This window comes from Haematobia irritans, chromosome 5 (genome assembly GCF_050003625.1).
Source record: "Haematobia irritans isolate KBUSLIRL chromosome 5, ASM5000362v1, whole genome shotgun sequence".
NCBI classification, from domain to species: Eukaryota; Metazoa; Arthropoda; class Insecta; order Diptera; family Muscidae; genus Haematobia; species Haematobia irritans.
The window spans coordinates 147,756,832-147,783,764 of NC_134401.1; the positions used below are offsets into that span (position 1 = coordinate 147,756,832).

The 26,933-nt window shown below is 24.9% G+C and overlaps 1 protein-coding gene across 1 annotated transcript in view; it reads right to left on the minus strand.

Moving 5' to 3' along the window:
- Shrm (shroom) overlaps window positions 1-26,933 on the minus strand; it is a 338,013-nt gene that overhangs the window by 254,544 nt on the left and 56,536 nt on the right. The gene's annotated exons all lie outside the window — the stretch shown is intronic.

Sequence of the window (26,933 nt, forward strand, 5' to 3'; positions counted from 1 at the left end):
TCCGAAGATAAGCATTGGAAACAACAGAGCCTTTATTGTTTTTAGAGTATAACACACGAATATTTTCCTATCAATTTACTTACATTTTGTAAACATTTTTAAATTTTCCAAACACTTACCTAAAAAAAAAAAAATAAAAATATAACATTAAAAAATATGTAAAAATAATAAGATATATTTTTTATATAAAGTAGGAAAATAGTTTTAAAAATAATTTTAATTTTTTTATTTAGAAAAGTCAGCTTTTGTCTTTTCACTTTTTAAAATTACTGCTGACATAATCATCGCACCCCTCCAGATCCTCACTAAAGATTATGGAAATTCGAAATAGCCAGCAATGAATGATTAGTATAGTCAGACTTGTGAAGAGTAGTATATGGAATTATTTTTTTGTTAGTCACTATTTTCTTCCATCTTTCTGGCAACATACGGATACCGGGACGAAAAATTGACGTGTGTTTTGGCTTAATCCGCGAATCGATCAAATTTTTGGCTTCTTTATTAAAGTATAACATAAGGTCCACGATGATTAAATTTACAAAAATCTCCTTACCAAATTTCTATGTAATATTTAAAATATTTAAGTTTTTTTCTAAAAGTTCTCATTATTTGAAAATAATTCTTAGAAATGTTGTCTTGTACAATGGTTACTCAAAGGTTGTAGTTAACATTCACAAAGAATAACCAAAGGTCTTTTTGTATATCAATAATCTCTATTGGCCGGAACTCCGTTGAATTGAACCCTCTCTCCCATTCCCACAATTAAAGCGGCTTCGAAAGCTTTGATCTACAATCGCATGGTAAAAATCTCAAAGCTTAGGAATTTTATACTTAAAAAGTTCTTTTAGGAATTCCCATTTACAGTGAAATATTTGCGCGATAGTCTGAATGTGAAATATTTCGCGATGGCATTTCTATGTTTTATTTGCCCGCAAGAAGCGGATATAAAGTGCAAAAGAAGATTCTTAGATTTTTTCACCCCTTTCCGTGCTTCTTTAATACTTCACGTATCACCTCAAATGATGAGAAAGCATTTCCACCGCCACTAGATAATGGGAAGAAGGAAAAAATTCTAGATTTACCCACAGTGAAGATAGATTTACAGGCAGATGCACTTCGTTCATATCACATCACAATAGAAGATAGAAGGCCAAACAAAAAGTTCAAAGTAAAATTTACACCATGGCATTGCTGGCGGAGATGAGCAAGTGAATGCAACGAGTAGTGGCTCTAAAGATTTCAAATTTTTACTCGAGATTTTAATTTAAAATAAGTATCATTTCATTTGAAAAAGGACTAATATGATTAAAAAAAAACTTTATTTGGTTTGGATATGTAAAAGGCTTCGTTGGAAGTGAAACTGGTAACCCCCTTCAGAATTTATCTCATCTACTTAGAAATCACGAGTGACTCTTGTCATGTCATGTTCCAATCACCATTTCCCTAGAACATCGTGGCACCCATGTGAGTAATCCCCCTCCCCCCCAAATTGCATTGGATAGCCAGGGCAAAGTAATAGAGACCGGCTTATTGGAGCATTTATTTCTTCTAGTTTAGACCGTAAGAGGTCTTTGCTATGGAAAAATGTGTAAAAAAACACAAGCATTGAAATGCGGGCGCGAACATTCTTCTTCTTCTTCTTGTCTTTGTGGCATCACCTGCTAGCGAAAGGTGCCGATATTTAAGCTGAGGTTATCATTTACTGGGCAGAGTTCTTTTGTCTTTGCAGCCCATATGTGTTCCTCTGCCCCTTTTTCACGCTCTATTGTAAAGCAAGCGTAACATTAACAGTTTTTAATTAATTACCCAAGAATGAGTACGTCATTCAGTCAGTCAGCTCAGGTTCTTAGATTTCTTCAGCAAACGGCAAACATAAAGTAATTTTATTTTTCTCCGGTCTAAAAGAGCACGTGAATGTAGTTTGGAATGTTTATGCCCCGGTTGCAGTTGTTGGGAACTTTTCTTGCTTGTGACTGACAAAAAAAAGTTAAGGCACAAATAAGAGGATCTTATAATGGGGAAAATGTATATGAAAATTAATAAAGAAAACGAAGTTTTGTCAAAATTTTATTTATTTAGAAAATTTTGTCAACATATTATTCCTATGGAAAATTTTGTCAAAATTTTATTTCTATAAAAAATTTTGTCAAAAGTTTATTTCCATAGATTTTTTTAATTTCTATTCTATTTTGCTAAATTTTATTGCCATAGAAAAATTTTGTCAAAATTTTATATCTATAGACAATTTAATGAAAATTTTATTTCTATAGAAAATTTTGTCAAACTTTGATTTCTTTCGAAAATTTTGACAAGGTTAGGTTAGGCGGCAGTCCGATGTATCAGCATAAGCGTAGTAAGGCCTCTGGGGGGAGGGCTTAGCCTCCTCCAGAAAAAAATTAGGCCCCCCCCCCTAGAATGTGAAAACCTGTATATGATTTTCCATTATATATTGTTACTGTAGTATAGATAGGGGGCTATAACCCCCCTGGTTAAAAATGATACGCCAATGTGTATCGGACTCACTTAGACTATTCAGTCCATTGTGATACCACATTGGTGAACTTCTCTCTTATCACTGGGTGCTGCCCGATTCTATGTTAAGCTCAATGACAAGGGACCTCCTTTTTATAGACGAGTCCAAACGGTGTTCCACACTTAGAGACGCTTTGAAACACTCAGAAATGTCACCAGCATAACTGCGGTGGGATAATCCACCGCTGAAAAACTTTTGGGTGTTTTGTCGAAACTGGGTTCGAATCCACGACCCTGTGTATATACGGCGGGCATTCTAGCCATTGCACCACAATGGCTCCCATTTTATTTATATGGAAAATTTTTGACAGAATTCCATTTCTATAGAAAATTTTCACAAAATTTCAAAAAAAAAAATACAAAATTCTATTTCTATAGAAAATTTTGACAAAAGTTAATTTCTATCGATTTTTTTTTTTAAATTTAACAAAATTTCATTTCTTTAGAAATAGAAATAAAATGTTGTAAAAATTTTATTTTTATAGATTTTTTTTTTCCAAAATTTTTAGTTCTATAGAAAATTTTGTCCACATTTTATTTTTATTGAAAAGTTTGTCAATGTTTGATTTCTTTAGAAAATTTTGCCAAATTTTCCTTCTATATGAGAGTTTTGTCAAAATTTATTTTCTTAAAAAAGTTTTGTCAAAAAACTTTGACAAAATTCTATTTCTATAGAAAATTTTGACAAAATTTTATTTGTATCGAATTTTTTTTAAAAATTTTAACAAAATTCCATTTCTTTAGAAAATTTTATTTTTATAGAAATTTTTATTTCTTTAAATTTTGTGTAAATTTTATTTCTATAAAAAATTTTTGACAATGTTTGATTTTTTTTATCTTTTTGTTGTTTTTTTTCGATCTTTATTTTTAAAATAAAAGTTTTTCTTTAGAAAACTTTGATAAAATTTTATTTCTTTGGAAAATTTTGTTAAAATTTATGTTCTATAGAAAATGTTGTCAAAATTGTATTTCCATAGAAAATTTTGTCAAAATTTTATTTCTATCGAAATTTTTTTTAAATATTTTAACAAAATTCCATTTCTTTAGAAAATGAAACAGAAACAAAATTTTATTTTTATAGAATTTTTTTCCAAAATTGTAAGTTCTATAGAAAATTTTATAAAAATTTTACTTCTATAGAAAATTTTGAAATGTTTATTTTTTTGTTAGAACATGTTGACAACATTTTAATCCTATGGAAAATTTTGTCTAAATTTATTTTCTAAAGAAAGTTTTGTCTTAATATTATTTCTATAGAAAATTTTGATAAAATTTTATTTCTATCGAAAATTTGTTAAACATTTTAACAAAATTCCATTTCTTTAGAACTAGAAATAAAATGTCAAAATTTTATTTTTATAGAAATTTTTTCCAAAATTTTAAGTTCTATAGACAATTTTGTCCACATTTTATTTCTATTGAAAATTTTGTCAATTTTTGATTTCTTTAGAAAATTTTGATAACATTTTATTCCTATGAAAAATGTTGTCAATCTTTATTTTCTAAGTTTTGCCTAAATTTTATTTCTATAAAAAATTTTGTCAAAATTGTATTTCCATAGAAAATTTTGTCAATATTTTATTTCCAGAGAATATTTTGTCAAAATATGTTTTCTTTCTATAGAAAATTTTACGTCTGTAGAAAATTGTTCCTAAATTTCATTTCTATAGAAAATTTTGCTTCTATATCAGAGTTTTGTCAAAATTTATTTTCTACAAAAGAATTTTTGTCAAAATTTTATTTCTATAGAAGAGTTTTGTCAAAATTTTATTTCTGTAGAAGAGTTTTATCTACATTTTATTTCTGTAGAAAATTTTGTCATATTTTAATTTCTTTAGAAAATTTTCACAACATTTAAATTGTATGGAAAATTTTGTCAAAATTTAATTTTTATGACAAAATTTTACTTCCATAGAAAATTTTGTCAAAATTTTATTTTCACAGAATATTTTGTCAAAATATAATGTTTTTTTGTATAGAAAATTTTACATCTGTAAAAAGCTGTGCCTAGATTTACTTTCTATAGAAAATTTTGATTCTTTATCAGAGTTTTGTCAAAATTTATTTTCTATAAAAGAATTTTTGTCAAAATTTTATTTCTATAGAAGAGTTTTGTCAAAATTTTATTTCTGTAGAACATTTTGTCAAACTTTTATTTCTATAGAAAATTTTGTCAACATTTTATTTATACAGAAAATTTAGTCAAAATTTTATTTCTTAGAAAATTTTGTCAAAATTTAATTTTTCAAAAAACAAAAAATTGTCAAAATTTTATTTCCTTAGAAAATTTTTTCAAAATTTTTTTCTATAACATAGCAAATTTTGTCAAACATTTATTTCCATAGACAATTTTTTCAAAATTTTATTTGTATAGAAAATTTTGTCCACATTTTATTTTTATTGAAAATTTTGTCAATGTTTGATTTGTTTAGAAAATTTTGACAACATTTTATTCCAATGGAAAATTTTGTCAAAATTTATTTTCTATAGAAAGTTTTGTCTAAATTTTATTTCTATAGAAAATTTTGTCAAAATTGTATTTCCCTAGAAAATGTTGTCAACATTTTATTTTCACAGAACATTTTGTCAAAATATAATGTTTTTTTCTATAGAATATTTTAACATACGTCTGTAGAAAATTGTGCCTAAATTTAATTTATATAGAAAATTTTGCCAAAATTTTGTTTCTATATCAGAGTGTTGTCAAAATTTATTTTCTATAAAAGAATTTTTGTCAAAATTTTAATTCTATAGAAGAGTTCTGTCTAAATTTGATTTCTATAGAAGAGTTTTTTCTAAATTTTATTTCCATAGAAAATTTTGTCATATTTTGATTTCTTTAGAAAATTTTCACAACATTTAAATTGTATGGAAAATTTTGTCAAAATTTAATTTTTATAACAAAATTTTGTCAAAATTTTACTTCCATAGAAAATTTTGTCAAAATTTTATTTTCACAGAATATCTTGTCAAAATATGTTTTTATTCTATGAAAATTTTACGTCTGTAGAAAATTTTGTCTAAATTTAATTTCTTTAGAGAATTTTGCCAAAATTCCGCTTCTATATCAGAGTTTTGTCAAAATTTATTTTCTATAAAAGAATTTTTGTAAAAATTTTATTTCTAGAGAAGAGTTTTGTCTAAATTTTATTTCTGTAGAAAATTTTGTCAAACTTTTATTTCCATAGAAAATTTTGTCAAATTTTGATTTTTTTAGAAAATTTTGATAGCATTTTAGTTCAATGGAAAATTTTGCCAAATTTAATTTTTATAAAAAAATTTTGTCAAAATTTTATTTCCATAGAAAACTTTGTCAAATTTTTATTTTCACAGAATATTTTGTAAAAATATAATGTTTTTTTTTATAGAAAATTTTACGTCTGTAGATCCTAGATTTAATTTCTATAGAAAATTTTGCCAAAATTTTGCTTCTATATCAGAGTTTTGTCAAAATTTAATTTCTATAGAAAATATTGCCAAAAACCTAATTATATTTTGTTTATTATTTTGTTCAATAATTTTTTCCTACCCCACTTTATCAGAGGACCTCGTTTTTATTTCATTTTTTTTAATTCTTTAAAATTATGTCCGTAAGAACATAATGGCCATTTAGTTAAAGAGTTTATTTTCCATCTATCATTTATTGTTCATTGTAAATTCTTTGTATCCTATGTTAAGAAATAGGTATTTTTCAAATAGGTTCGTGTTTTTCTTTTTGTTTGCAAACTAGCAAAATTTCAGTATACAATGCAATTCCATGCCACCATTCAAGCCATTTAGAAGTAACAACAATTACACAGCGATGTGTTAATTGTTAACTCTGAGGCATGGATATATGCGTTTTTTATTCTTCCTCTGGCAAATGCCATCATAATTAACCCTTATTATCGTCTTGGCCATCGTCATCATCCTCATCTATGGAATAGTTGAAGTAGTCTCTAAATACAGATGTTTTTCTGCTGCCCCTCTATTTACAACATAATTTTTCCCAGTAAAATATTAGCTAGGCGTTTTTAGTGGTAGCAGCTAGGCTTTGTTAGGTTTATGTAGAAGTCAATGTCGAGGAAAAATTATTTCCGTAGAACTTCTAGGCAGTTATATTGGTGGTAGATATTTTGTAAAGCTTTGTATTGGTTCTAGACCACATTGACTAAGCGTTGGCTCCCTCTCTCTCTCTCTCTGGCTAAGATCTGCCATGGAGTTTGGTTTTGTTTTTACCAATATGGTTGCTTTCCGTTCTAGCCCTGGCTAAAAAGTCTGTAATTACAATTTGAATAGTATTACATAAATTTAGCATATTAAGTCAAGTTTTCTTCCATACAACTGCTCAACATGGCACTTATGTTAATTTGAGATCGGGTTTTTTCCACATATCTTTAAGTAGTGACACTGAGAGAAAAAAACAGGAAACAAATACCATAACATAGATTGAACGTTATAAATAAACGAAAGTTCATTTAAAGTGGTAAATTCTTCATTTTCATGGTAGAAATAAAATTATGACAAAATTTTCTATAGAAATAAAAATTTGACAAATTTTTCTATAGAAATAAAATTTTAACAAAATTTTCTTTAGAAATAAAATTTTGACAAAATTTTCTATAGAAATAAAATTTTGACAACATTTTCTATAGAAATAAAATTTTGACAAAATTTTCTACAGAAATACAATTTTGGCAAAATTTTCTATAGAAATACTATTTTGACAAAATTTTCTATAGAAATATACTCTAGACAAAATTTTTCTATAGAAATAAAATTTTGACAAGATTTTCTATAGAAATAAAATTTTGACAAAATTTTCTATAGAAATAAAATTTTGACAAAATTTTCTATACAAGTAAAATTTTGACAAAATTTTCTATAGAAGTAAAATTTTGACAAAATTTTCTATAGAAATAAAATTTTCACAAATGTTTCTATACAAGTAAAATTTTGACAAAATCTTCTATAGAAATAAAATTTTGACAAAATTTTCTATAGAAATAAAATTTTGGCAAAATTTTCTTAGAAATAAAATGTTGACAACATTTGCTATAGAAATAAAATCTTGATAAAATTTTTTTAGAAATAAAATTTTGATACAATTTTCTTTAGAAATAAAATCTACAAAAAATTTGCTATAGAAATACAATTTTTACAAAATTTTCTATAGAAATAAAATTTTGACAATATTTCCTATACAAGTAAAATTTTGACAAATTTTTCTATAGAAATAAAATTTTGACAAAATTTCCCATCGAAATAAAATTTTGACAAAATTTTCTATAGAAATAAAATTTTGACAAAATTTCCTATAGAACTAAAATTTTGACAAATTTTTCTTTAGAAATGAAATCATCAAAAAATTTTCTATAGAAATACAATTTTTACAAAATTTTCTATACAAGCAAAATTTTGACAAATTTTTTTATATAAATACAATTTTGACAAAATTTTCTATAGAAATAAAATTTTGACAAAATTTTCGATAGAAATAAAATTTTGAGAAAAATTTTCTATAGAAATAAAATTTTGACAAAATTTTCGATAGAAATAAAATTTTGAGAAAAATTTTTTATAGAAATAAAATTTTGACAAAATTTTCTATAGAAATAAAATTTTGACAAAATTTTCTATAGAAATAAAATTTTAACAAAATTTTCTATAGACATAAAATTTTGACAAAATTTTCTATAGAAATAAAATTTAGACACATTTTTCTATAGAAAGAAAATTTTGATAAAATTTTCAATACAAATAAAATGTTTGACAAAATTTTCTATAGAAATAAAATTTTGACAAAATTTTCTATAGAAATAAAATTTTGACAAAATTTTCTATAGAAATAAAATGGTGACAAAATTTTCTATAGAAATAAAATTTTGACAACATTTTCTATAGAAATAAAATTTTGACAACATTTTCTATAGATATAAAATTTTGACAAAATTTTCGATAGAAATAAAATTTTGACAAAATTTTCTATAGAAATACAATTTTTACAAAATTTTCTATAGAAATAATATTTTGACAAAATTTTCGATAGAAATACAATTTTGACAAAATTTTCTATACAAGTAAAATTTTTGGCAAAATTTTCTATAGAAATAAAGTTTTGACAAAATTTTCTATAAAAACAAAATTTTGACAAAATTTTCTATAGAAGTAAAATTTTCACAAAATTTTCTATAGAAATAAAATTTTGATAAAATGTTCTTTAGGAATAAAATTTTGACAAAATTTTCTATAGAAATAAAATTTTTACAAAATTTTCTATACAAGTAAAATTGTGACAAAATTTTCAATAGAAATAACATTTTGACAAAATTTTGTATAGAAATAAAATTTTGACAAAATTTTGTATAGAAATAAAATTTTGACAAAATTTTCTATAGAAATAAAATTTTGGCAAAATATTCTATAGAAATAAAATATTGACAAAATTTTCTATAGAACTAAAATTTTGACAAAATTTGCTATAGAAACAAAATTTTGATAAAATTTTCTATAGAAAAGAAATTTTGACAAAATTTTCTATACAAAGAAAATTTTGAAAAAATTTTCAATACAAATAAAATTTTTGACAAAATTTTCTATAGAAATAAAATTTTGACAAAATTTTCTATAGAAATAAAATGTTGACAAAATTTTCTATACAAGTAAAATTTTGACAAAATTTTGTATAGAAATAAAATTTTGACAACATTTTCTATAAAAATAAAATTTTGATAAAATTTTCTTTAGGAATAAAATTTTAACAAAAATTTCTATAGAAATAAAATTTTGACAAAATTTTCTTTAGAAATAAAATCTTCAAAAAAATCTTTATAGAACTAAAATGTTGACAAAATTTTCTATATAAATAAAATTTTGACAAAATTTTCTATAGAAAAAAATTTTTATAATTTTTTTTAGAAATAAAATTTTAATAAAATTTTCTATAGAAATTAAATTTTGACAAAATTTTCTATAGAAATAAAATTTTGACAAAATTTTCTATACAAGTAAACTTTTGACAAAATTTTCTATAGAAATAAAATTTTGACAAAATTTTCTATAGAAATAAAAATTTGATAAAATTTTCTACAGAAATAAAATTTTAACAAAATTTTCTATACAAGTAAAATTTTGAGAAAATTTTCTATAGAAATAAAATTTTGACAAAATTTTCTATAGAAATAAAATTTTAATAAAATTTTCTATAGAAATTAAATTTTGACAAAATTTTCTATAGAAATAAAATTTTGACAAAATTTTCTATAGAAGTAAAATTTTGACAAAATTTTCTATAGAAATAAAATTTTGACAAAATTTTCTATAGAAATAAAATTTTGACAAAATTTTCTATAGAAATAAAATTTTGACAAAATTTTCTATAGAAATAAAATTTTAACAAAATTTTCTATAGAAATAAAATTTTGATAAAATTTTCTATAGAAATAAAATGTTAACCAAATTTTCTATAGAAATAAAATTTTGACAAAATTTTCTATAGAAATAAAATTTTGACAAAATTTTCTATAGAAATAAAATTTTGAAAAAATTGTCTATACAAGTAAAATTGTGAAAAAAAATTCTATAGAAATCAAATTTTGACAAAATTTTCTATAGAAATAAAATTTTAACAAAATTTTCTTTAGAAATAAAATTTTAACAAAATTTTCTATAGAAATAAAATTTTGACAAAATTTTCTATAGAGGTAAAATTTTGACAACATTTTCTATACAAGTAAAATTTTGATAAAATTTTCTACAGAAATAAAATTTTGACAAAATTTTGTATAGAAATAAAATTTCGACAAGATTTTCTATAGAAATAAAATATTGACAAAATTTTCTATACAAATAGAATTTTGACAAATTTTCTATACAAGTAAAATTTGGACAAAATTTCTATAGAAATAAAAGTTTGACAAAATTTTCTGTAGAAATAAAATATTGACAAAATTTTCTATAGAAATAAAATGGTGTCTTTGACAATAACGCTCAGGGTCGGTCCATTTTGGTAAACAAAGTCTAGGTCGCATTTCTGGTCCAATAAACTTCAAATTTAGCACAATGTTCTACTTTGTGTCTGAATAGAATCCTATTGAAATCGGTTCAGATTTAAATATATCTTTCGCGTGCTTATAGGACTCCAGAAGCCAGAGTATTATCTTGCATTTGCTTCATATTACTCACATTCTCACCAGGTTTTCAATAAATCAAAATGGAAGACGTATAGAGTCATTAAATACTCCTAATTACATACCAGAGACCATTCCTGTTCATTGGAATGTTAAGACGTCATTGCTATGCTAGTGTTTTAGAGAAGCATTAACACTCTTGATTTTAGCCTTATGTTAAATCGTTTATGTTAAATCGTTTATATTGCATGTTAATATGATACAAATGATAACTATTTGTCTCTAGCTCTCAATTGTATTTGCTTAATATCACAGCTCACATGCTCACCGAATTTTTAGCCAGTAAATATTTCTGTTAAATATTCATTGGACTGTCAAGTAGTCATTGTTATGCTTGTGCTCATTTACAATAACAGAAGCTTTACATTTCTGGCTCTTATTCACCTTATGTTAATCATTCATATACGTATGATTATATTGCAAGTGTTTATGAAATGTTAACTATTAACGCTGGCTCTTAATTGGATTTTTTCGCATCACTCTTAAATAGTGATGCTAATTTAGCTATTTTATATCTGAATTTAGCTATTTTTGATGATTTTGATATCATTTTCCGAAATTTTTGCTAGGGAAAAATGGTTGATACATGCCTTTAGACACCTTATTCATATCTAGCATTAAATCATAAAAATGATATTAAACAAAAATTAAATTAAAAATTAATATAAAAAATTAAAAATTATTGTAACAAATTAAAAATTTATATAAACAATTTTAAAATAAATTGAAACCCCTTATAGGTAAAATCTTCCAATATTTATTTATTTTAAATAATTTTTGGAATATTTAAACTATATTTTATTTGTTAAAATGCTATTTTTAATCTTCTTGAAAATAAAAAATTAAAAAATAAATTGAAACCCCTTACAGGCGAAATCTTCCAATATTTATTTATTTTAAATAATTTTTGGAATATTTAAACTATATTTTATTTTATTTGTTAAAATGCTATTTTTAACCGTCGTTTGTTAAAATTTAAATATCGAAATTCGATTATTTGATTTAAACCCAGTTTAAAAAATGTTTTTTTCAATGTATATTACATTTCCTCTTATAATATATTTTAGACACTTTTCCACCACACGACCCCTCTGGCACCCTTTAAACAAAAATATGCAGATTATGTAGTTATCAGAATGAGTGGTTTTCATGTCGATCTTATTGCTAAAAATAGTTCAAGTTTCATACGAACTTCTTGGACAACAAGCCATGCAAGCATATGCATAAAACATGCTTACTCTACATGGTTGGAATGTGGCCAGTTGCAATCACTTGAGTAGATACATTACACGGGCACCCCTCCTCCCACAGGTTATCAATGTAAGTATCACCTCACCACTGTATGGATTGTAGATACATATTGGAATGCATTTGTAGACTATTAAAACATATTCTAAATGAACAGAAGAAAATTTTTAATGAAAAATATAAAAATATTGAAATTAAATTTAATTGATTTAAATTAAATAAAAAAAAAATAATAGATGTGTTTTATTTAGTGGGGACAATTAGTGTTTGTATTTCATTTCACTTTAATAATGTTTCAAAATTTATTTAATTTTTTTGTAATAATTTATTTCAAATTTATTTATTTTATTTATTTATGTATTTTTTTTTTAAATTAAATCCATTAAAAATCTAATGAAGCATGGAATTAAAAAAATGGACTTCAAAGAAGTGTCTTCTAATTATTTATAAATTAGCCACCATGGTGCAATGGTTAGCATGCCCGCCTTGCATACACAAGGTCGTGGGTTCGATTCCTGCTTCGACCAAACACCAAAAAGTTTTTCAGCGGTGGATTATCCCACCTCAGTAATGCTGGTGACATTTCTCAGGGTTTCAAAGCTTCTCTAAGTGGTGGAACGTCGTTCGGACTCGGCTATAAAAAGGAGGTCCCTTGTCATTGAGCTTAACATGGAATCGAACAGCACTCAGTGATAAGAGAGAAGTTCACCAATGTGGTATCACAATGGACTGAATAGTCTAAGTGAGCCTGATACATCGGGCTGCCACCTAACCTAACCTAACCTAGCCTTAAATAAATGTAAACCTAATTTAATGTAATAACATACATAATTTATTTATTTTATTTAAATTATATATGTTGCAAAAATTAATAAATTATTATTTAATTTTATTTTATTTATATTAAATTATATTTATAAAAAACAATTTTTTTTAATTTATAAAAACAATTTTATTAATTAAACCTATTCAAATGTAATTAATAAACGATGTCCCTCAGGTATAAAAAACCTATAATTTTCAAAGTATTTTTGCTTTTATAATCTTGAGATGCTTTTAACACAAAACTCTATTCCCACCGACAAAGATTAATAGAACCAATGTTTGATATTTATCTATATAATAATGGAAAGAAAATTATTACTTAAATCAATCGATGTCGCCTTAGGATACAAAGCTTTTCAATATAAAATGAAAAAAAAAAATAAATAAAAATAAAAAAATGTTTTTTTTGTTCCCATGGATTAAAGAACATAATAATCAAGAAATAAAAACTATAATTAATTGAAGGGAAGCAAGTGAAAATCGTGAATCATAATACATTTTTTTTACTTAAAAAAATATTCTTTAGATTTTTTTAATATAACCTTATTCTTCTTATTCTCAATTAAGATTTGAGGTATTTTCTCTACTATTATTATTACTTTTTTTTGTGAGAAAAAGAAAACTCACCAAGTATTGCTAAAAAACCAATTGCACTCGTGCAAAACATATTAGAATTTCGAAATTGAAATTCACCGGTAACGGCAATGATAGATAACTAGAAATTATAGCCTAAGGATGGTTTTGCATTATTTCGCTCCCCCCCCCTTTTTTTTGCTATGGGGTTCCGCTGTTGTAACAAAAGTAAAATTTCTCATAGACAAGAAAATAAAGACAAAGCCAAAGAAAAAGAAAAAGAAAAAGAAAAAGAAAAAAGAAAATTTTTTACTTTACCATTCAACAAAACCAGATAGAGGAAGAAAAAAACAAATACCAAGAAAATCCAATAAAAAATGGGAATATATTTTTCTTGTTATTGTCATGAGAAACCAGCACTATATATGAAAAAAAGTGAAGATCATAAACCCCCTCCCCCTACAAAAAAAAAAGTAAAAGTCTGCCCTTCATCTAAAACAAAAAAGCAGCATTAATATTTTAAAAAAATCGGGATTGAAACAAAGCGACATAGTAATAATTTTTCATTTGTTTTTTTTTTTTAACGAAATGTTTTTATTTTTTTCAATTTTCCCCCCACACCACCGTATAGTGGTTTTTGGTTATTTGAGATGCTGTTTGGTTTGTTGCATCCATAAGCCTTCTTTGTTTGTTTACTGCCTTTTGGGCTAAAGGCCAAGAGGCCAGAGCCCCCTAAAGAAATAAACCGGAATTTTTTTGTACGTTTTTTTGTTTCTTTTTTTCTTCTATAAAACGCATTTATTATAACAGGAGGTTCCCAATATCTATGAATATGTATTGAAAATTTATATTTTAATAGTGGGTCAAAAGCCTACTTTGAGGGCGTAAAATAATTTAATCAGATCTTAAAAATATTGTTGGTTTAAATAAATTAATTATTAATTTAATTTAAAATAATTAATAATTTGGTTTAATTGAATATAATAGCTTTAGGCTTGGCTATCCAGAAGGGAAGTAAGAGCACTATTATTACTACAGTTTTAAATCTTTTGATCAACGCAGAGAAGTAATATGCAATAGATTAAAATTCTTTTGTTAGCTTGTAAACAATAAAATTAACGGTCACAAAAATAAATCTATCAGTTGTCAGACAAGCGGATTAGAAATGAAAGCAACCTGAATTTGGTTGCAATACATATCAGCCACCGTGTTTAATCACTCCAAATGTGCTGTTTGTGAACAAACAAAATGCCCGAGAGGACAGTTAAAAATGTGTACCTTAGATTAGCCACCATAACTCAAACGCTGCCGATGGAAATGGTATAGGCCGCGGTAGAGGACTGTGCTTTTTTCGCAATAATTTTGCAACTTTAGAATGGAGGAGGATATCAACATAATTTTTGTTTGTGTGAAAGCTGAGATGTTTTCCTCTAAGTTTGAAAGTCTGTGTGTCCCTAGTAGGTTCACGGGCAGGTGCATTAAAATTTGTCTTACTTGCGCAATATGGCCCTTACAATCAAGGTTGCCATAATTGCTAGAGTTCTACTGTTTGGTAGATTGGAAGAAGTTTTGATTCTCTTCTATAGAAATAAAATATTGACAAAAGTTTCCAAAGAAGTAAAATTTTGACAAAATTTTTCTATAGAAATAAAATTTTGACAAAATTTTTTTTTAGAAATTAAAGTTTGACAAAATTTTCTATAGAAATAGAATTTTCTATAGAAATAAAATTTTGACAAAATGTTCTATAGAAATAAAATTTTGACAAAATGTTCTATAGAAATAAAATTGTGACACAATTTTCCAAAGAAATAAATTTTTGACAAAATTTTCTATAGAAATTAAATTTTGACAAAATTTTGTAGAGAAATCAAATTTTGAAAAAAATTGCTGTAGAAATAAAATTTTGACAAAATTTTCTATAGAAATACAATTTTGACAAAATTTTGCTATCGAAATAAAATTTTGACAAAATTTTTTCCACAGCAAATTTTTTTCAAAATTTTATTTCTATAGAAAATCTTGTAAAAATTTTATTTCTACAGAAAATTTTTTTCAACATTTTATTTCTATAGAAAATTTTGTCAAAATGTTATTTCTACAGAAAATTACTTTCAAAATTTTATTTCTATATAAAAATTTTCTTAAAATTTTATTTCTATTTCAAAGTTTATTTCTATAGAAAATGTTCCCATAGGAATAATTTTTTTTTTCTTTAATGCATTTTTTTCTTATAGGAAATTATTGATTATAAGATAAAGTTTATTTTAAGCAAATATTTATACAGATATCGATTTCATTAATTAAATGCCAAATCATTGCCCACAGCCAAAAGTTTATTTTCCTTTAATTATTGAAAGAGAAAGAGAGTTCATACGCCCCAAATGAAAAAAACAATCTTTTTATTCGAGCTTATATGCAAAGCGCACAATAATCGCTTTAAAATAGTTTAAAGTCATACGAGGAAAAAAAACACTAAATAATAGGTGTAAATATCTGTCTGTTCAATGGATCGAATGGGGAAGGGGTTTACTAAAGAAAGTCTAACAAAGATAAGAAAATGTATTATTTCATTTGAATATAAGCACACAGCAGACGTTCAAAAACCCCGTTATTATGATTTTTAGACAACACTTCTCTAGTTCATAACCTAGTCACACAGAGATCTAAAATGGCCAAGAGAATATAATGGAAAACAAATTCATTAAATAACCATGATAATTTTGGATGGATTTCATCATGCAATCATCCACAAAAAAAAAAAAATAATAAAGCTCCCCCATGCGTTCTTTCCCTCATCGTCATCAGCCTCATTATCGTCATCAGTTTTTGGTTGTTGTACCAGTGGCCTTTGGTTTTTCCTTTCAAAAAAATCACAAACTCCTGCTGTGTATATTTTCGTGTTTAAACTAAACTTGTGTTATCTTTTTAGCAATATTGTGTTGTATTTTTAAATATAATTTTTATGTCATTTAACGGTATTTGTTCGCATGCGATTTCATAGTCACCGACAAGCTTCTGATTTATTTTTCCCTTTACCTAAAAACACAATGACTTGGTCCAATTTAATCGCTCTCCCTCTAAGTTGCACTTTGTCTGTCGTTTCTTCGTTTGGTATTTTTTTTTTTTTGGCAACCTCTATAAAATCCCCACACAAATCCTTGCCAATGCAAAGATTTTTCACTGATGACTAATATTCGAATGTATTCTTAGGAATTTATTTCTGTTGGAGAATTTTTAAAATTCCTGAACGATATGTAGTCATCCAATTGAACACAGATGTTTGACACACTAAATTGACTTGTCTTAAATGGCAATATGAGAACAACGGGAGATCGCTAAAATATAGCATATTAATTGGAAGTGCAAAAAGTTTATAAACATTTATATTAGACACTGGATAATAAATGAAAAGAAATTAAATTAAAATTAAAATTAATTAAATTAAATTAAATTAAATTAAATTAAATTAAATTAAACTAAATTAAATTAAATTAAATTAAATTAAATTAAATTAAATTAAATTAAATTAAATTAAATTAAATTAAATTAAATTAAATTAAATTAAATTAAATTAAATTAAATTAAATTAAATTAAATTAAATTAAATTAAATTAAATTAAATTAAATTAAATTAAATTAAATTAAATTAAATTAAATTAAATTAAATTAAATTAAATTAAATTAAATTAAATTAAATTAAATTAAATTACATTAAATTAAATTAAATTAAATTAAATTAAATTAAATTAAATTAAATTAAATTAAATTAAATTAAATTAAATTAAATTAAATTAAATTAAATTAAATTAAATTAAATTAAATTAAATTAAATTAAATTAAATTAAATTAAATTAAATTAAATTAAATTAAATTAAATTAAATTAAATTAAATTAAATTAAATTAAATTAAATTAAATTAAATTAAATTAAATTAAATTAAATTAAATTAAATTGAATTAAATTAAATTAAATTAAATTAAATTAAATTAAATTAAATTAAATTAAATTAAATTAAATTAAATTAAATTAAATTAAATTAAATTAAATTAAATTAAATTAAATTAAATTAAATTAAATTAAATTAAATTAAATTAAATTAAATTAAATTAAATTAAATTAAATTAAATTAAATTAAATTAAATTAAATTAAATTAAATTAAATTAAATTAAATTAAATTAAATTAAATTAAATTAAATTAAATTAAATTAAATTAAATTAAATTAAATTAAATTAAATTACATTAAATGAAATGAAATGAAATGAAATGAAATAAAATAAAATGAAATTAAACTAAATGCAATGAAATGAAATGAAATGAGATGCAATGAAATGAAACGAATGAAATGAAATTTTCTATAAAAATAAATTTTTGACAAAATTTCCTATAAAAATAAAATTTTGACAAAATTTCCTATAGAAATAAAACTTAGCCAACATTTTCTATGGAAAGAAATTTTTGAAAAAAATTTCTATAGAAATAAATTATTGACAAAATTATTTATAGAAATAAAATGTTGACAAAATTTTCTATAGGAATAACATTTTGAAAAAAAAAATCTATAAAAATAAAATTTTGATAAAATTTCCTATAGAAATGAAATTTTGACAAAATTTCTTAGAAATAAAATTTTTATAAAATTTCCCAAAGAGATGAAATTTTGTTAAAAAATCTTATAGAAATGAAATTTTGACAAAATTTTCTATAGAAAATGAAATTTTGACAAAATTTTCTATAGAAATGAAATTTTGACAAAATTTCTTATATAAATGGATTTGACAAAATTTTCTATAAATATAAAATGTTGACAAAAATTTCTATAAAAATAAAATGTTGATAAAATTTCTTATAGAAATGAAATTTGACAAAATTTTCTATAGAAATGAAATTTTGACAAAATTTCCACTTCAAGTAAAATTTTGGCAAAGCTTTCTATAGAAAGGAAATTTGACAAAATTTTATATAGAAAATGAAATTTTGACAAAATTTCTTATAGAAATGGATTTGACAAAATTTTCTATAAAAATAAAATGTTGACAAAATTGTCTATAAAACTAAAATTTTGACAAAATTTCTTATAAAAATAAAATTTTGACAAATTTTCTTATAGAAATAAAATTTTAGAAAAATTTCCTATAAAACTAAAATTTTGACAAAATTTTTTATAGAAATCAAATTTTGTTAAAATTTCCTATAGAAATAAAATTTTGACAAATTTTCTATAGAAATGAAATTTTGACTAAATTTCCAATAGAAATGAAATTTTGACAAAATTTCCTATAGAAATTAAATTTTGAAAAAATTTCCTATAGAAATTAAATTTTGACAAAATATCCTATAGAAATGAAATTTTGATAAAATTTTTATAGGAATAAACTTTTGATAAAATTTTTATAGGAATAAAATTTTGATAAAATTTTCTATAAAAATGAAATTTTGACAAAATTTCTTATAAAAATAAAATTTTGACAAACTTTCTATAGAATTGAAATTGTGAAAAAATTCCTATAGAAATGAAATTTTGACAAAATTTCTTATAAAAATAAAATTTTGACAAACTTTCTTATAGAAACAACATTTTGAAAAAATTTCCTATAGAAATGAAATTTCGACAAAATATCCTATAGAAATGGAATTTTGACAAAATTTTCAATAGAAATAAAATTTTGACAAAGTTTTCTATAGAAATGAAATTTGATAAAATTTTCCATAGAAATTAAATTTTTGAAAAAATTTCATATAGAAATGAAAGTTTGACAAAATATCCTATAGAAATGAAATTTTGATAAAATTTTTATAGGAATAAAATTTTGATAAAATTTTCTATAAAAATGAAATTTTGACAAAATTTCTTATGAAAATAAAATTTTGACAAACTTTTTTATAGAAATAAAATTTTGAAAATTCCAATAGAATTGAAATTATGACAAAATTTCCTATAAAAATGAAATTTTGACAAAATTTCTTATAGAAATGAAATTTTGTTAAAATTTCCTATAGAAATAAAATGTTGACAAAAGTTCCTATAGAAACGAAATTTCGACAAAATTTTCTATAGAAATAAAAAATTTGACAAAATTTTCTATAGAAATTAAATTTTGAAAAAATTCTTATAGAAATGAAATTTTGACAAAATTTTCTAAGAAAATGAAATTTTGAAAAAATTTTCTATAAAACTAAATTTTTGGCAAAAAATTCCAATAGAATTGAAATTTTGACAAATTTGCTAAAGAAATGGAATTTTCACAAAATTTCTTATAGAAATGAAATTTTGGCAAAATTTTCTATAGAAATGAAATTTTGACAGAATTTCCTATAGAAATTAAATTTTGACAGAGTTTCCTATAGAAATGAAATTTTGACAAAATTTCTTATAGAAATGAATTTTTGACAAAATTTCCTACAGGATAACTTGAGAAAATTTCCAATAGAAAAGAAATTTTGACAAAATTTCCTATAGAAATTAAATTTTGACAAAATTTCCTATAGAAATGGAGTTTTGACAAGATTTCCTATAGAAAAGAAATTTTGACAGAATTTCCTATTGAAATGAAATTTTGACAAAATTTCCTATAGAAATGAAATTTGAACAAAATTTCTTATAGACATGAAATTTTGGCAACATTTCCTATAGAAATGAAATTTTGAGAAAATTTCTTATAGAAATGAAATTTTGACAAAATTTTTAGAAATTATAGAAATTATAGAAACGAATTGTTAACAAAATTTCCCATAGAAATTTAATGTTGACAAAATTTCCAATAGAAATTAAATTTTCAAAAAATTTCCTATAGAAATGAAATTTTGACAAAATTTTCTATAGAAATGAAATTTTGACGAAATTTTCTATAGAAATTAAATTTGGACAAATTTCATTCTGTTTGAAAAAAAAAATCTAAAGAAATAAAATTTTGGCAAAATTTTCTATAGAAATTAAATTTTCAAAAAAAAATCCTATAAAGATTAAATTTTGACAAAATTTCCTATAGAAATGAAAATTTGACAAAATTTCCTATAGAAATGAAATGTTGACAAAATTTTCTATAAAAATGACATTTTGACAAAATTTCCTATAGTAATGAAAAAGAAAATTTGGCAAAATGTCCTATAAAAATAAGATTTTGACAAAATATCCTATAGTAATGAAATTTTGGTAAATTATTTTTGGCTCGAATTGGTAGCTAACCCTATGTCATACACTTGTTATTACTTTCAAGTAGGTCACAAGTCCAAAAATTTGGAACACAAATTCCATCTTCTACGCATATTTCTACATTATTCGACAAGAATTTAATAATTGATAATTATTTTATACCATAAGAAATTTCAAATAATTATTATTTATTTAATGGCAAACTTTAAAAAACAACTCCCTAGAAAACAAAAGAATTTCATGTTTGTGAAACATCTGTTGAACATTTTTGAAATACTTCTGCAATAGCAAAATTAGGCGATTCGATACACAGGTAAGCAAGGAGAGAGATACTTTCAAACAAAAAAATAAACGCAAACATTGGTGAGCTTTAATTGTGATGGGCTTAAATGAATAAATTTTTGCAAATATTTGGAGAAAAAAAACAATTTTTTTTAAATATGTGCTTCAATAAATAGCAAGCAAATCAATAGACAGACAGACGGACGGACGGACTATAAATATTCATGATTATTTATGCCAGCCATACTCCAATAGACCTAGCTTTGAGTCTATTCGTGTCGTTTGTTTTGGGGGGTACTTGAAGCAGAAGACTTGATAAGTCCGTGTGTTTAACGCTTGTGTTGTTTTTTTTTTTTTATTTCGTTCCACAGATATTATTTGGCAGTTCATTAACCCATAAACTCTCTCATCATATCTGAAAATAAAGAACAACACCAGCGCACCAGCTAAATATTTTTTTTTTTTTTGCTTTAAATATAACCAACAACAGCATTTTTTTATAAGCCTTTTCGGCAAAAACAAGCATGGAATTTGAAATTTCTGTTGAATAGATTCAAACTTCAAAATGATACCGATTTTTTTCGTAGCCCCAGGCTTTTTTATTAAAAAAACAACAAAACAAAACCCCTGGATAAAAACACAAAAAAAATGAAACAAATATCCAGCGTGCTTGATAAACCAAGAAATTTGCCGTTTTTCTACAATTTAATCTTCCTTTAATACACTGCAAAATAGACAAGAATATTGAAAAGGGTATTTTTCGTTAAGAACCATTTTTATAGAAAATTTGTTAATGAGAATAATGTTCGTTAAATTTTCTTTGTCGTGGTTCGATTCCTGCTTCGACCGAACACCAAAAAGTTTTTCAGAGGTGGATTATCCCACCTCAATAATGCTGGTGACATTTCTTAGAGTTTCAAAGCTTCTCTAAATGGTTTCACTTCAATGTGGAACGCCGCTCGGACTCGGCTATAAAAAGGAAGTCTCTTGTCATTGAGCTTAACAAGGAATCGGGCAGCACTCAGTGATAAGAGAGAAGTTCACCAATGCGGTATCACAATGGACTGAATAGTCTAAGTGAGCCTGATACATCGGGCTGCCACCCAACCTAACCTAACTTAGGCAGAAAATTCAGAAAGAAATTTATTTTAAGAAAATTTTTTGGCTAATAAAAATAATAGAACCTTTTTCGTTAAGAAACCCCTTTATAGGGGAAAATACAAAATTTTCCAATTGTTACAAAAACTTTGTGTACATTTGTTTTAGCGTATGTTTCCAATCAATTTTCATCCTGTAGACTAGCTTCATGGAATTCGTTTTTTTTCCGTCACAAAGTATTCCTTGGCCCCGATACCTTACATCCCGAATAACCCTCGGTGCTATTTTTGTCGTTAAAAAATTATAGAATATTTTTCTTTGGGATTTTAACAAAAAGAAAAAATAAGTTTTTGTTAAGAAAATGTATATGGGCAAGTTTTCGTTAAAAAAATGTATATAGGCAAGTTTGCATTAAGAAAAAATTTATGTAAAATTTTTCATTAAGAATTTTTTTTTTTTGCTGAAAAATTTGTCATTATAAAAAAATTTTAAAAGCATAAAATTCAGAAAAAAAATATTTTAAAAAAATTTTTATAGAAAATTTTTTCGCTAATAAAAATAATAGAACCTTTTTCGTTAAGAAACCCCTTTATAGGGGAAAATACAAAATTTTCCATTAAGAAAAATGTTTTAACAGAAAAATTTTCATTAAAAAAATTTTACAAAAAATGTTCGTTCATTTTTCTTAGCGGAAAATGTCAATAAAATTTCCTCCAGTACGATAGCTTCTTGGCATTTGTTTATTTTTCCGACTTTTTTGTTTTCTTTGATCCTGATTCCTTACGTCCGAAAGGAGATTGGATATACCTTTAGAGACGACTATTGTATTATTGAACCTTCTGACTTTGCATGGTGGTCTTAAGATGTATTGCCAGATACCCTTTTTTAATAAATTTTTATAGAAAATTAAAAAAAAAAAATTGTATAGAAAAATTTTCATTAAAAAAATTTGTATAGAAAATTTTTTATAGAAATTTTTTAATTTTTTTTTATAGAAAATTTTTTTGAAAAAACTTTTTTTATAGAAAATTTTTTATATCTAATTATACAATTATTGCCTGTTTCGGCATCAGGCTAACATGAAATATAAGAAAATTTTTTGTTAAAATTTTTTTATAGAAAATTTTTCGTAACGGAAAATTTTTCGCTACGAAAATTTTTTATAGAACATTTTTCGTAAAGAAAAATTTTTATTGAAAAAATTTCCTCAAGAAAACATTGTCATAAAATTTTTTTTGTTAAAATTTTTTTCATAGAAATTTTTTTCGTTACGAAAAATATTTATAGAAAGTTTTTCGTTAAGAAAAAATTTTATTAATTTTTTTTTTCGTTAAATTTTTTTCATTAAACGTTTTTCATTAAGAAAAAAATTTCATAAAAAAAAAATTATAGTAAATTTTTCATTAAGAATTTATTTTTAGTCGTGGACAATATTTCTTTCAATGTAGTCGTCTTCCATTCACAGCTTCAATAGATATCTCTCATTAATGTGATCCATCATGGAGTTTACTTTTTGAAGTTAGATTCTTTCCCATTTTGACTTCTATTCAGGGCAAAAACTTTTTAGTTAACGATTAATGTTCGGAAAAAAATTAAAGATCGATTTAAAAAGGTTATTTTTCAGGTCTTTTCAACAAAGAGCCAAGAGGAGGTGTAAAGAATAGCAAACTGTTTGAACCATAGTTCATGAACCACGAGGGTTTCAAAAACAAAACAAAAAAAACAAATACAGCAAAAGAAACAACACCTCAAGCATATCATTGGTGAATTTAAGAATTTTTGATAAATGGCAAAAGACTCAAAGCCCAAGACCCCATCCATGTGCAAATGAATTGAAAAAAAATGTAAAGCGTGGCTTAATTTTTGAAATATGACGTAAAAATTTGGCAGCATTATTGAGGTTATTGTTTATTTCACCGTCTCGTCTTATTGGAAAATGTGGGCGATGTTTGGCGGTGGGGCATTGACATCCAACAAAGACAAATTGGCTTAGAAATTAAAAATCAATTCAGGGCGATAAATTATTTGTTTTGTGGGGACTAAGCGAATTAAAGAATCGAAATATAAAGCTGACTATGATGAAGAAATCGAATTGAGAAATTAGATTTATTGGATTGCCAATTAAATATCAATTGAGGACGATAGAACTGTTCAAAAAAGATGAATCTATTTGAAATTTATGACTGCAAAACTGTGAAGTAAATCAAAGTGCCTTAAAAGTGATCGATTCACTTGGTTGCAGTAATTCATAATGTCCGTTAAATAAAGTTAACTTTAAAATGTATGGTAACATTGTCTTAACGTTAACAGAGCTCTGCTAAGTGCTTAACAGAGGAAAATTTTATTTGCATAGACAAAAACCACTTGGAGTTGGCTTTTTCAATCGCAGTTATCATCGTTTCAGTTTATCTTTGGTTAAAATTTGGCTTTTCTATCTCTTCCCGTTTGGCCAATTTATGCCAATTCCTACGGAGGATTATATCGCAAAAAAAAATTATTCGTATATAACTCAATTTTTTACATATAGGTGGCGCTGAAACGAATTTTCATATACGGATTTATTTTCCCTTACATCTATTTTCTAGACTCTACTAAAATCAAATTGTTTATTTGTAAATTAAAACTTTAGTTTCATTCGGAGTAATCGGTGACCTTGTGCATTTAAGAGCTAAGTTAAATTTGTGTACAAAATTTCGCGTAACCCAAATTTTTTCGTGACGAAACTTTATTGAGTTAAGAAACAATTTGTAATTCAATTGTATCTGCTGTCCATCCCACATTACAAATTTGCGTACCCAATATAGAAATGTCCGTAAAAATTACGTGCTTCAAAAGGTACGAACAACTTTCTTAGAAGAGCTCTTTTCCTTAGTTAACATAGCTGAATAAAAGCGTTAACACAGCACTGTATAGATCTAACATCAGCTATGTTCTACGCTAATCACAAACCTCTTCTTTAGCAGAGCTATTTTCTTTAGTTAACAGAGCTGAATAGGGGCATTAAGAGAGCAATGAAAAGAGCGACAACTATTTAACAGAGCTCTGTTAAAAGAGTGGCTGTGACGCACATTAAAAATTGTGTAAAAATTTTTCGTTAAGCAAAATATTTTAGATTTTTTTTTTCGATAAGCTAAATTTGTACACAAAAGATTTCGTTTACCTTATTTTTTTCGTATAAAAATTTTATGGAATTTTTTCGTTAAAAAATTTTTATACAAAAGATTTTGTTTACCTTTTGTTTTTTTATACCCTGCTCCACACTGTGGAACAGGGTATTATAAGTTAGTGCATATGTTTGCAACACCCAGAAGGAGACGAGATAGACACATGGTGTCTTTGGCGAAAATGATCAGGGTGGGCTCTTGAGTCGATATAGCGATGTCCGTCTGTCCGTCTGTCCGTGAACACATTTTTGTAATCAAAGTCTAGGTCGCAGTTTTAGTCCAATCGACTTCAAATTTGGCACAAGTATGTGTTTTGGCTCAGAATAGATCCCTATTGATTTTGGAATAAATCGGTTCAGATTTAGATATAGCTCCCATATATATATTTCGCCCGATATAAACTTATATGGCCCCAGAAGCCAGAGTTTTACCCTAATTTGCCTAAAATTTTGCACAAGAAGAACAATTAGTACTATAGTCAAGTGTGCCAAATTTTATTGAAATCGGTTCAGATTTAGATATAGCTCCCATATATATCTTTCGCCCGATATGGACTAATACGGTCCCAGAAGCCAGAGTTTTACCCCAATTTGGTTGAAATTTTGCACAGGGTTCTACTCCCTGCATGCCAAATTTGGTTGAAATCGGTTCAGATTTAGATATAGCTCCCATATATAGCTTTCGCCCGATTTACACTCATATGACCACAGAGGCCAATTTGTTGCTCCGATTTAGTTGAAATTTTGCACAGGGAGTAGAATTAGCATTGTAGCTATGCATGCCAAATTTGGTTGAAATCGGTTCAGATTTAGATATAGCTCCAATATATAGCTTTCGGCCGATTTACACTCATAAGACCACAGAGGCCAATTTTTTGCTCCGATTTAGTTGAAATTTTGCACAGGGACTATAATTAGCATTGTAGCTATGCGTGCCAAATTTGGTTGAAATCGGTTCAGATTTAGATATAGCCCCCATATATAGCTTTCGCCCGATTTACACTCATATAACCACAGAGACCAATTTTTTACTCCGATTTAGTTGAAATTTTGCACAGGGAGTAGAATTAGCATTGTAGCTATCCGTGCCAAATTTGGTTGACATCGGTTCAGATGTAGATATAGCTCCCATATATAGCTTTCGCCCGATTTACACTCATATGACCACAGAGACCAATTTTTTACTCCGATTTAGTTGAAATTTTGCACAGGGAGTAGAATTAGCATTGAAACTATGCGTGCCATATTTGGTTGAAATCGGTTCAGATTTCGATATATCTCCCATATATAGCTTTCGCCCGATTTACACTCATATGACCACAGAGGCCAATTTTTTGCTCCGATTTAGTTGAAATTTTACACAGGGAGTAGAATTAGCATTGTAGCTATGCGTGCCAAATTTGGTTGAAATCGGTTCAGATTTAGATATATCTCCCATGTATAGCTTTCGCTCGATTTACACTCATATGACCACAGAGGCCAATTTTTAACTCCGATTTAGTTGAAATTTTGCACAGGGAGTAGAATTAGCATTGTTACTATGCGTGCCAAATTTGGTTGAAATCGGTTCGGATTTAGATATAGCTTCCATATATATGTTTTTCCTATTTCGACAAAAATGGTCAAAATACCAACATTTTCCTTGTAAAATCGCCACTGCTTAGTCGAAAAGTTGTAAAAATTACTCTAATTTTCCTAAACTTCTAATACATATATATCGAGCGATAAATCATAAATAAACTTTTTCGAAGTTTCCTTAAAATTGCTTCAGATTTAAACGTTTCCCATATTTTTTTTTTTACTAACATTGTGTTCCAGCCTAGTGCATTAGCCGACTTAAATTTTGAGTCTATAGATTTTGTAGAAGTCTATCAAATTCTTCCATATCG